This window comes from Marmota flaviventris, chromosome 16 (assembly GCF_047511675.1).
Source record: "Marmota flaviventris isolate mMarFla1 chromosome 16, mMarFla1.hap1, whole genome shotgun sequence".
NCBI lineage: Eukaryota > Metazoa > Chordata > Mammalia > Rodentia > Sciuridae > Marmota > Marmota flaviventris.
This window is the reverse complement of record NC_092513.1, coordinates 8,458,483-8,471,031: the sequence shown is the minus strand read 5'-3', so window position 1 is coordinate 8,471,031 and position 12,549 is coordinate 8,458,483. Positions and strand designations below refer to the sequence as shown.

Below are 12,549 nucleotides of genomic sequence, written 5' to 3'. Positions count from 1 at the left end.
TCAAATACTCATGCTGTTGTCATGAAAAGTAGCGTTGATATTAGTTGACAATGTTTTGTCTTCCTTTGATGTTAGACATCATGTTATTCTTTATATAAATAATTTAGCATGTTATTCAGATTAATGCAACTTGAAGTTAGTTTTAATAAAGATCCATACCAAGCAATCTTATGACATACTGGTTACAAATTAAGCACCTATAACATTTTGTCATACTTCTTGATAAAGAATATTCTCCTCTGTGAAAAGAGATTTTCTATAGTTGTCGTTAATTTTGGTAAAATTGGATAAATGACCCCTATCAAGACGCCACACCGTACCGTGTAATATTGCCATACCAAGATGAGTGGAATGCTGCAGTGGTCTCCTGGCAGCAGTGGGCCACATGATGCTGTGGCTTCCATTCTGCAGTTGCTATAGCATCCTGAGTACATGCTCAGTATTCCTCTTCAGGGCACAAACTAAGAAGCACCATCCTCACAGCAAGTCAAGTGCTTTGCTCCCTCTGGTCATGGTGCTGGTTTAATTTAGTTAAAAAAAAAGAAAAATAATTCTGAGCTGCGTAAATATTTTATTATGTTTAATGGAATGCTTTATATGTAAACATCACTAAGCCCATAAGATTATCTAGGTTAACATATTTTAAAGCAATGCCAGTATTTATCAGATTTATTAAGGCATCGGCACCCACGTTTTGCATCAATTCTTAAGGAGATTTTAAAAGTTCATCACACAGAGTTAAAGCAATGAAATGGTAGAGATTCAAATGATGTGATTATTTAAGATAACATTCTTAAGAACTTTGGAATCATGTATGTCCACTTTATTTGTGGGTACTCTAGAATTATTCTTGATGTGGCTTACCACATAAAAGGGTAGCAACCAAAATGTACATCATACTCATATTTTTATTAACAGCTCTATTAAGATCTAATTAACATACAATAAATTTCAGCCAAAGTGTTCAGTTCAATTGAATTATTTTTAGTATAACCACACATAGAGTTATGAAACAATCACTACTATCTAATTTACAAATAATTGTCATCACCCAAAAAGTCAAAAACCCACACACATCAGTGGGCATTCCCCATTCTCCCCTTGCCCACAGCTCTTGGCATATTAATCAACTTTTTTCTCTATAAATTTATCTGTTTTGGAAATTTTATGAATGATATATGAAACATAAAAATATAATCATAAATGACTATATTCTTTCATTTAGCAAAAAATTTATTCACATTATAACATGTATTAGTGTTTTATTCTTTGGCCAAATAAAATCTTACTGGAGTGATACCTCACATTTTTTTTCTTCATTTTATCATCTGAGGGGCATCTGAGTTGTTTCCAACTTTCAGCTATTCTGAACAATGTTACTATCAACATTCATGTACAAATATTGGGTAGATGTATTTATATTTCTCCTGAAATTTCTGGATTACACAGAGTTAGACCCATGTTTAACTTTGAAGTAGCTGCCAAAATATTTTTCAAAGTTCTTGCATTGTTGTACATTTTTATGCAAGCAATCTTTGAGGTTTCTAATTTTCACCACACTTTTACCAACACATGTTATAACTCCCCCCCCTCTTTATATAGGTCTGGAGATCATACTCATCAGGGTCTTGTGCATGCTGGCCAAGTACTCTACCATTCAGCTATATATAGGCCTTGTCTTGTTTTGTTTTTATTTTGTTTTTCTCTATAGTGATCCTTGTAGATATCTATCATATGTGCTTGTGATTTTTATCTGAATTTCCCTAATGATTAATGATCTTTAGAATGTTTATATATATGAATTGTCCATTTGTATATTTACTTTGGAAAATTTCTATTGAGATCCTTTGCCCATGTTTTAACTGAGTTGTCTTTTTGTTCTTGTGCTTTTATTTATTCTGGATACAAGTCACTTCTCAGACATATGAATAGTATTATTTTCTCACTTTTTTTTTGACTCTGTGGATTTCTTTTTACTTCCTTGATAATATCTTTCAAAGAACAACTTGTTAATATTTTTTATTTAGTCCAATTTGTTCTTTTCTTGCTTTTGCTTTGAGTATTGTGTATAGCCCCCAATTCAGTGTCATCAAGATTTAATCTCATGTTTTCGTTTAAGAATTTTATAATTTTAGATCTTAAAGGTTTGGTCCTGATCTATTTTGAGTTATCTTTAGCCAAGGTGTGAAATGGGGGTTCAGGTTTATTCCTTATTTATACAAGCCAGTCGTTCCAGAAACATTTGTTGAAAAGTATTATTTCTTCATTGAAAAGTTTTGACACATGTCAAGAACCCATTGGCTGCTGGGCAGGGTCACTGCCCGTAACCTTGGATGCTCAGAAGGTGGAAGAGAGAGGATCACATCTCAGGGCAGCCTAAATAACACAGTGAGATTCTGTTTCAAAAACCAAAGATCAAAAACAACTGCCCATAAAACTAAGAGTTTATTTCTGGGGTTTAGAGACAATTTCAATCCCATATCTGTCTATGCTGGTTACTACAGTTTTCTAGTAAGTACTGAAATCAGGAAGTTTGAGTTATCCAACATTTTTCTTTTATTTTAGGATTGTTTCCATGATAACCTTTTTGTTTTCCTCTCAAGAATGTTGACATATAACCACATGTATAAGAACAATGGCACAAAACCACAGCTACTTGGAACACTATTCTTGATTTTTGTTATTTAAGATAACAGTAAAGCTTTTTGGGAAATAATTGGTTCAAGATATTTAGAATATAGGTTTCATCATTCCAATCACTTCAATTGTCCAATTAGGAAAAAAAAATCTCTCCAAATTTGGGGAACCAATGAAGTTTCTGTAATATCTCAAGTTGAAACCTGTGTCATTCCATATAGAATTAGTTTTTAATTTTATTTTTGTTAGTACTAGAAATTAAATCCAGGGCCCCATAAATAAATTTTAGACAAGTGCTCTGCAAATGAACTACATACACATCAGGCCCAGAATTACTCAACCGTACCAATTCACCTGTAAGTGGACCCTGAACCTTCTGTTCTAAATAATGTAAATTAAAGATTAAGATATTTAGCTGTGATACCCTCTTTTTAATGTCATTGGCCCTATATCAACAAAAAGTGCATTGTAACTACAGCTTATTGGAAAAGTTATAGTTCAGACCTCAAATGTCAGCAAATTATTTTAGCAATTGATTTATACAATACTACCCTGTTTAATATTTCTTAAACACTTGGCAATCTCCCATTTGACAATGAGGATACTTATTTTAAATGGAAACCATGCTGTAGAAATCTAGCAGCTGGTTCTATGAAAGCTTTAATGTCTTGTGAAGTGCAAGAGTGTATGCATACAAAAAAAAGATTAGTAAGAAAATTGCATAAATAAATCTGATAAATCACACCCTTCTCTTTATGGGTTACAAGACCCAAGACATTTTGTATTAGAAGATCACATTTTAATATTGACTGCCTTAAGAATAATACCTTAGACTCACTAAATTTAAATCACCCAACAATTTCCATATAGATAGTAAAAAGATATTTTAGAAACTGAAATTGATTCTGACATGGAAAAATGTGTGGAGTCCTGTAACATATGCTATGTACTTTGCAAATCTCTCAATTACTTTCTGCCTGAAATTACCAAAAAGTTTTAGCAAGTCCTGATTGAAATTACTGGGTTTTTTTTTCAGTTTAAGAGCTCATTATGGTCTAGTCCTATAATAATGTGATTCAGAAATTTTCAGTTCCAATTATAAATATCCAAGCAAAATTTACTATGTACTAATTGTTTAAAGTAAAAAAATTGTCAAGCTTATTCATTTCTTACAAAGGTTCTGCATTACCTGAGCTTCGGTTAGGGGATTTGTAAACAGAAACCTATCTAAATTTGTGCCATTATTCCTTATTACCATGATCTAATTCCAAGCTGCTCACATTATAAGGATAACCTACCATGGATACCCTGGAGCAGACTTGAACAGATTGGTCAAAGAGACTTGCCAGAACTCCCCATGATCAATTGTCACCTCAGCTTCCATGACAAGAAATGGTCCTGTCTGTTGCTAATGGGAAGACTGATCACCAATGTTTTACAACCGAAGATTTAGATAAAGATTTGTAATATCAGTAAAAATCAGATTTATATTCGGTGATCTGTAGCATCTAACTTGAATTTCTTTTTCCAGTGTTTTTCAATTGTTTATCATATTCTTTTTTCTTTTTTAATTCTAGAAATCAATGTTTTCTAAGAATTATAATGCCTTTTTAGCTGAAACTCTTATTTCCACATTACCAAAACTTAGACTATAGTTGAACTTTGTTATACTGTCCGCTTGATCAGATTCTAAGATAAAATTTGAATATTTCCCTTGACTAATGAAATTTTGGGCATCTACCCAGATTTCAGGCAGATTGCCTGGGACCTTACCAGAGTAGCAGTAGGAACAAAGCAATTATTCTGTATTCACAGTAAATATTGAATTGGATTCATCTGGCATATATAAAGCTTTAGGATACTATTTATATAGAATTTTTTAAATTATGGCTTATTGGCTTGGCAAAAACTATTAACCACATTAGAAGGGCATCTGTTGCTTTAACCTGTCCAGCATCCATTTATTCTTTTTAAATGAACACACACTATTCCAGGCACTTGGAATACATGCATGCATAAAAAAGTACCCATACTGCATAGAATAAATACCAATGGTGCTTGGAATTTGCATTCTAGTAGAGAGCCAGAGGTCATTAAGGTATGAATATACAAGTATTAGAAAGGGAATATCTGAATTCTTACATTGAGTTCAGATCTCAATATTAAGTGTGGTGTCTGGCCTGAGCTTTGAGTAAACATTTCAAAGATGTTAAAGAGAGTGAATTGTTCACATAACTATTGAAAGAAGGCTCCAGGTAGGGGAATAGCCAGTGCAAAGCTCTTGGTGGGACTGATCAAATAAGAAACCAGATGATATGTGACAGAACGTTGCATACTGATGAAGTTAGGTGTGCCCTTCAGTAGGTGAAAGGGTAAGGAAACTAATGCATAAGTGAGGCGCAAATTAAGTGCACTGGCACACACACAGATACGCCTCCCCATACACAGAATATGTAGCTGGAGCACTGGCAGAACCCTTCAGTCTAGGAAGGACTGAGACAGAAAATACAATTTAGTTTGATAAGTTCAAGGACAAAGGTAAATAACAGGCATAGTGGAGTGTCTAATAAAAGCTTCACTGCTGGGATACGGCAGTGGTCTTTACCTCCACTCCAAGTACCCAGAGCAGCAGCACCAGTGTCACTTGAGAACATGTTGACATGCCCTGGACTCCAACTGGAACCCATTGAGCCAGTATTTGCATTTTGACAAGACCCTAAAGTGATTCGGAAGAATTCTGACATTTAAGAAGTCTATTTTAAAATATTTTAGGGATGAAGCAGTGGTCCATTCCAGAGAAGAAAGGACTTGAACCAAGTTGTGGGAGAAGAGAAAAAATTACATATCACCACCTCCAACAAATCTGCCCTGCTATGTGCTGATAACTATAAAACATCAAGGGTAGCTGGAGCCAAAGACAAAACGCCAGTAGAGTGTGATCTGAGAAGGCGAATTGGAGAAGGATTTACAAGTTAATCTGGGAACTGAGGTTTGTCTTGTAGTCATTGGGACTGTTGAGGGATCTGTCACAGTTGCATTTGAGCTGGACCAGATGAGGGACTGTGAAGGTCTGGATCACACCTTGGCACATTCTTTTGCTCTTAAAACACCCTTAACACTAATTTAATTGTTTATTTATTTATACGTAAATGTTATAGAAGCTTGACACAAATTTAGAAAATGTCCAAAACTTTAAACAACAAAATGATTATAATGATATTATAGCCAATTCCATCAGCAGTTAAGTAGTATTTTTGTTTTTATTATTTTCTCATGAATAATTTTACATAAAGTCATATATTTTTTACAATATTATGAGAGTTTTTCTCAATTTAGACATAAAAATCATATTATAAAATCTATATGTTTTAATGTCTGGAGAATGCTCCACCAGAGTAGTGGATTATAATTAAACATAATACTTTCAGAAATCAAGTAGGTCAATTTAGCTTTTTCATTATCATAATGAAGCATACTTGTGCTGAGATCTTTTATGTGTTTTGATATTATTTTTCACACATTTGAATACATGATGAATATTTTAGGACTTCTGTTATGATTTTGATTCCAAAATCCTCTGCAGAATTTGTTTCATACATACCATTCTCATCATTTTATATTTTTCCCTAATCCAAAAGAAATGCCCTTTATTAAAAATGTCATATGCAAACCAAATACCAAGATAAAAACTGAGTGCCCATAATTCTGTTGTACTAGAGATAATCTATACTAGCATTTTACTCAGTTTCCTTCCAAACCTGTTTATCCATTTATTTTATATCCATATCTAAAAATGTATGCTTGTGTGTATATGTGCATTAACCAACAAATATTTGTACTTTTTCCATATATTTATCAATACACCCATGCATTCTGCCACAACATAATTCTCTTTGTTCATAACAAGTATACGTTGGAGCTTCTTCCAAGCAAATATAAAGGCAATTATTTCTTCAGGATGTTCATACGTGTAACATGCACGAATCTTAAACATCATCCAGTGACTCAGCATTTGATTATAACACTTTTTGTTAAATTAAAAAAAAAACAACAACTCAGAATAAAAGAAAGATTGGTGAACTAGATGAAGGGGAGTGAGGAGGAAGAAGGGATGGCATAAGGAAAAAGAGTGGAATGAATCTGACCTGACTTTCCTAGGTACATGTGTGAATGTGCAGGGAATCCCACCATCTTCTATATCCACAAGACACAACAACAACAGAAAAAAAAGAAAAAAAAAACAAACCTATAAGCAAATCGTAGAGGGTACCCAGTAGATAGAAGGGAAGAGGGGGAGGGAGGAGGGGGGGGGAAGGGCAAGCACTAGAGACAGAATTAGACTGAATTGTATTCCATGCTTTTATAATTGTGTAAAAACGAATCCTAATGCTATGCATAACTACAAGGAGCAAATAAAAATAAAAGTAGAAAAAGATAACTTTCTTATCAGCTGCTCATCACTAGCAAGGCCCACCTGTACATTTTTGTTACCTTACCACCAGTTGGTATAGCAAATAGTGGACAGAGCCATTGGATCAGCACAACCCCAGGGTTCTTGCATTCATCATGCTGTAACCATGTGAACCCCCATCCTGGAAATCCCACTTTCTAGTTTAGGTCTAGACTATCTAATTGAAGATGAAAACCTATTGAAAAAAACAGCAAATTCCACCGTGTGATCAAGGACTTCATGATCCAGGGTGGAGACTTCACAAGGGGAGATGGCCAGGAGGAAAGAGCATCCATGGGGGCGGGGAAGAGACGGGGAGGTTAGGTACAATTTTTTAAAATGTGGAAGCTTTCTCAGGTTTTAATTTGACTCTGTGACTAAGTTTTTGATAAATTTGCTAGTGTTAAAAAATCAAACAATAGGGTTATCTAGATTTCTAATTAGCTACCTTCTAGAAATTTTACTGATTATCCTGAATAAGTTGATTACCGTACTGATCTGCATTCTACACCTCCAATTATATTTGTAGATTTTATTGTCCTGTAATAAGAATGTGTTTGATTGGTAAGGAAATGGCAAAATTTTGTGATTATATGTACCTCAAAATTGTCTTATTTAATCTTCCCGATAAATGAAAATGAGTCTGTGTTTCTTTCAAGAGTGGATGCTGCATTATCAAACCTTTAAAAAATAAATCTGTCTCCAGAGGCTAAAGTAAGTTTTAAACACAGGATCACTTGCCTCTCTACCAGGACAGGAGGGACCTGGGCACTCATAAGGAAGAGCTGAAAGCTACAAGACACAACCAGTAAAGGAGACGCCTGAGAGGTCTCAGCCCTCTGTTGCACTAGGAAGAGGAAGAAAGAATACCAAAGTGTTGGGTGGTGGGGGGAGAATAAGGTTCAAGAAACTATACATTTATACATGTGGATTTAACTGTTTCATACCTAAGCAAAATAAATAGCTTTAGAGCACACAGGTAGCCAGTACCCAGTAACAAAGCTGAAGTGGATTTTCGCTGTATTAATACAGAATCAAAGCTGCACTTGTCAGACTCTTCTTATACACAGCAATCCTGCTATCCACACACAGTCAGCAGATATTCAATTTATATCAGTTTCACTAAAAAAAAAAAAGCTTAACCTATCAATTCTCCTCTTAGACAAGAGAACATTTTACACATATACATCAGGAGAGACATACAAATATATGACTATTCGGAGTAGCACCAAGTTGAAAACATTTAAATACTGCGAACAGAAGGGTAAGTATATTAATCACAGCATATTCATGCAATGCTATATTATAAAGCAGAACAAACTGTAGTGACAGAAACCATGTAGATGAATCCTAGCAATTAAAATTTAAAATATGACCCAGAAGATTACATTCAGTATAATTCCCATTTTGTTTGTTAAAAACAACTAAATATATTTTAATAATATTTATATAAACAAGTAAATTTAGTATACATTGTAGACACACTTAGCACATGCAAATATGTGTGGGAATATATGCTCATAGATTTTTCAAAGTCATGAGAAAACTTAATATCTATTTATGAATAGATTTATCTATTCATATATATTCATATTATCATATAAATTTATGAATGTACAAAATATTATTATCAACTGTATCCACCATGATGGACAATAGATCTCTCTGTCTCTTGAACTCAAGCAGTTTTAGTTTCACAATTTCTTGAATCATATCTGTAAGTTTCAGAGGTCTCTGGATGAACAGAAGGAAACAAAATCTTAGAGATTGAATTCAGGCACTTAAGAAATTGGTCATTACTTTACAAAATATGTTGGATTCAAGATTGGGATATTAGATAAGAGATTTTTGATGTCTTTTATATTTATTTTATGTTTTTAAAATATATTTTTAGTTGTCAATGGACCTTTATTTATTTTTATGTGGTGCTGAGAATTGAACCCAGTGCCTCACACATACTAGGCAAGCACTCTGCCACTGAGCCACAACCCCAGTCCTGTTTCCCTAAATATTAGGAACATTATTTTCAACAACTAGAAATATTAATGAAAGAAATAGATATTTGAAAAACACTTGATTTTCAGGATCTTAGCTTATATTGCTTTTTGCCTAGTAGATGTTGCATGTTATGGTAAAGTAAATTTAAATATCATTTAAAAATGACTTTCATTCTAAAATGAAAATGAATGTTGAAAGACAAAATGAGATTTTAGAATACATTTCACATAAAAGATGGAAGAGTTATAATATCTGCAAGAATAAAGTAAGTTGAAAACCATGTAAGTTCCTGGACAGTTGAAAAAAGAGCCACTACATTTAAGTGAAAACAATTTTTTAAAATAATTGACAGACTCTTGTGCATGTGTTTTCTTCATCTATGTGGTTGAGGTGGCAGGCTGTGTGGTGGGGGGGGGGGATTTTTTTTCACCCAGAGAGGTAACAACAAATTCCTGGAATAATTGAAAAATTTCTGCATGATTCTCATATAATTCTGGTCACAGGGAAGAAGTGGACAGAAGAGTCAGACCAAATGTTTTGAATTGTAAGGAGACTAAAAGGGCAAGCTAAGATTTGCACTTGGATTAATATGAATATCCTAAGAAAAGGAATAAATCACCTGTGGTGGAGCCAAGGAAAAGCTGCCAGCATCTCTGAGAAGATCCAAAGACTTTTAATTTGCATCTGCAGACATTCCTGGCACAGCAAGTAGAGGACCCACAGGCAACAGAAAGGACTGTCCAGCGGCAGAACAGATCGAAATACAGCTCCATTTTCCCTTCAAATGGTAGGAGCAAAGCAACGTATAAAATTGCTCTTAGATGAGTATTTTTTAAAAAACCTTTTGTATGTATTATAGCTTACTGCTCCACATTTGAGGCCAGTTTTTAAGATAACGTATTTACTTTGAAACCAAAGACACTATATAATCTTAAAAAAAAACTATGTGTAAATGAAGCCAATTTAAAAAACTTGACCTAGTCAATAACCTACTCATTTCCTTATCTTTCACATTGATAAGTGGAGAAAACAAAATATTACTGACTCATCAGTGAATGAAGATTAATTTTTTCCCAATACACTAATCTTTCTCTTTTATTGTCATCCATTGACATTTCACTTTTGTCCCAGTTCCTCTAACATTAGTAAAGAGGAATTCAACCTTTGGACCCAATGTTCCAGAGGTTTGCTAAACACTGGTCTTGCATATGCCAGGAGTTTTGCATATTTGTATGGTACAACAATCCATTTTGTGACTGGGAAGACTTGCTGGGTCCTACACTGAACCATGAACTCCCTTCCCCTTGCTTCAAGTACCTCTTGTATACAAAATTCTATTTTTGTTCTGTTCGTTGTAACCTCTTCTGTCCTATTACATTCCCCGTTAACCAACTGACTTAGGGATCCCAACCTGAAGTCTTCAGGATAGACTCCAGATAGGCTCTCATATCAGACACAGACTATTTGAGAAGTGAATGTAGTTTTGAGAAACTAAATATTAGTCTTTCTCTGCCTGACCATGTTTCTCTGTTGTTCTGAGTCTGAGCCTCAAGCAGGTGTGGCCAACCTGCAAGACAAGGTCCTCCCAAGATCCTGAATGTGAGTGGAAACAAAGAGTCCCCCTGCCCCTGTCCTTAGACCTCAACACTTTAACTCAACCTGTATAGCTGGCCTTGAGTGGGCACTGGAATCTGCCCTAGATCAAACACATAGCATAAAGGGAACGTTGAGATTCTTTTCTAAATAGTTGTCTTGTTTTATAATCCCAGCACCCAAAAGAAATGGTTCTTATAGCTTCACCTAATGTCATGTGTCTTCTCTAGACTTTCATTATAACAGATTCTTGTGGAGAACTACCACTTACAGGCTGTTATGAATAAAGCATTACCCTAGTGGTTTCACATGCATTAACCACTTCATCTTCATGAGACACATATGATGGAGACTACATTTACCTTCATGCATCAGATAAGGATATTGAGGCACAGTTGTTTAGTACATAGGATTATGGAAGAAAGCACAGGAAGATTCATCCTATGTAAAGATGTGGTCACTTAGTGAAAATTTGGCTTCTATAGGCCAGAGCCTAGGGACCATGTCTGCCTAATGGTTTTACACATGGATAATCTTCACAGGGATGTGGTATCTAAGGCAATCTCTAGAGAATTATACAGTGCTACTTCCTTCATATTCTATTGGCAATGTCAGTTCCCAGGCCATCCCTGATTCAAGGCAGTGGCCCCAAGGTCTTACAGAAGGAGCCACATGAACATGTAGGGACACCCTGGGGTAGGGGGCTTGCATCCATCATTCCAGGCAGTTGAGCACAGCTGGCAAAATGCAGAAAGTCCTGGTCTAAAGAAGGCCTCAATTGTCTTTCTGTTATGTTATTTATCTCCATGCCTATAACGTGGAAAAAATCAAACCTGGTGGAAAGATGCTCTTAATGGAAAAATGAGGAGTGTGGTGGTACTGGTGTGTGTGTGTGTGTGTGTGTGTGTGTGTGTGTGTGTGTGTGATCTGCATTCCTTTTTCAGCAGCTTGTATTGATTTTTATAAGATGACAGCACATGGTTGTTTAGAATGGTCTTTGGATGCCTTTGCTTCTGAATGTACTCGCCTAAATAGAGATTTAAATCAATAGATAGGAATTGCTGCTTATGATCTTGTAACCTTGAGCATTCTTCTTATAATAAAATTAATTCCCTCAAAAACTGAATGAAATAATAAATGTGAAAAATCTGATAACATACCTGTCATTAATAAATATCAAACAAATATTAGTTTATTCATTTCTTTGTACTTTTCAAGAGATAATATCTTTCAGAGCAAATAAATTTAGAAAATAAAATTACTATGCAAATTAAAGTATCCTTTTAATAAAATCTTGAAATCATCACATAAAATTTTAAAATCATAATGACACTTGCCCCTGACTCCAACGTCTTAATCCTTTAGCCTCTTACTTGCTGTATTTTCTTCTCTTTTGTTGACATGTTTTAAGAAATTATTCAGGTCTCTATAGAATATCATTTATAATAATAATCTGGACATTACACAGTTGACACTTATATATGAGACTTAAAAATCAAGTATACAGCATCATGATGTGAAAATATAGACATAAGCTAATAATCAGCAGCTGAATTTTTGTCTTTAAACATTCTAATTTATGACTTTAATGAAAATGATTAAACAGTTTTACACTTTTATGGTGGGATTGTAAATTAGTACCACCATTATGGAAATCTATATTGAGTCTCCTCAAAAGACTAGGCATGGAACTACTAGATGATCCAGCTAAATCACTCTGTGGTATTTCCTCTGAAGAATTAAAGCCATTTTCCTACAGTGATGCATGTGCACTCATGTTTATAGCAGCACAGTTCACAAAAGCCAAACCATGGAACCAGCCTAGATGTCCATCAGTGGAAGAATGGGTAAAGAAAATGTGATATATATAC

General features: G+C 34.5%; 1 protein-coding gene across 1 annotated transcript in view; it reads left to right on the top strand.

Annotated features, from left to right (window-relative positions):
* Ccdc102b (coiled-coil domain containing 102B) overlaps positions 1-9,870 on the top strand; it is a 214,597-nt gene extending 204,727 nt beyond the window's left edge. Inside the window, exon 8 of the mRNA XM_071602651.1 lies at positions 9,589-9,870. The gene's annotated coding sequence lies outside the window, so the exon portion shown is untranslated. The remainder of the gene's footprint in view (positions 1-9,588) is intronic.
* The last annotated feature ends 2,679 nt before the right edge of the window (positions 9,871-12,549 follow it).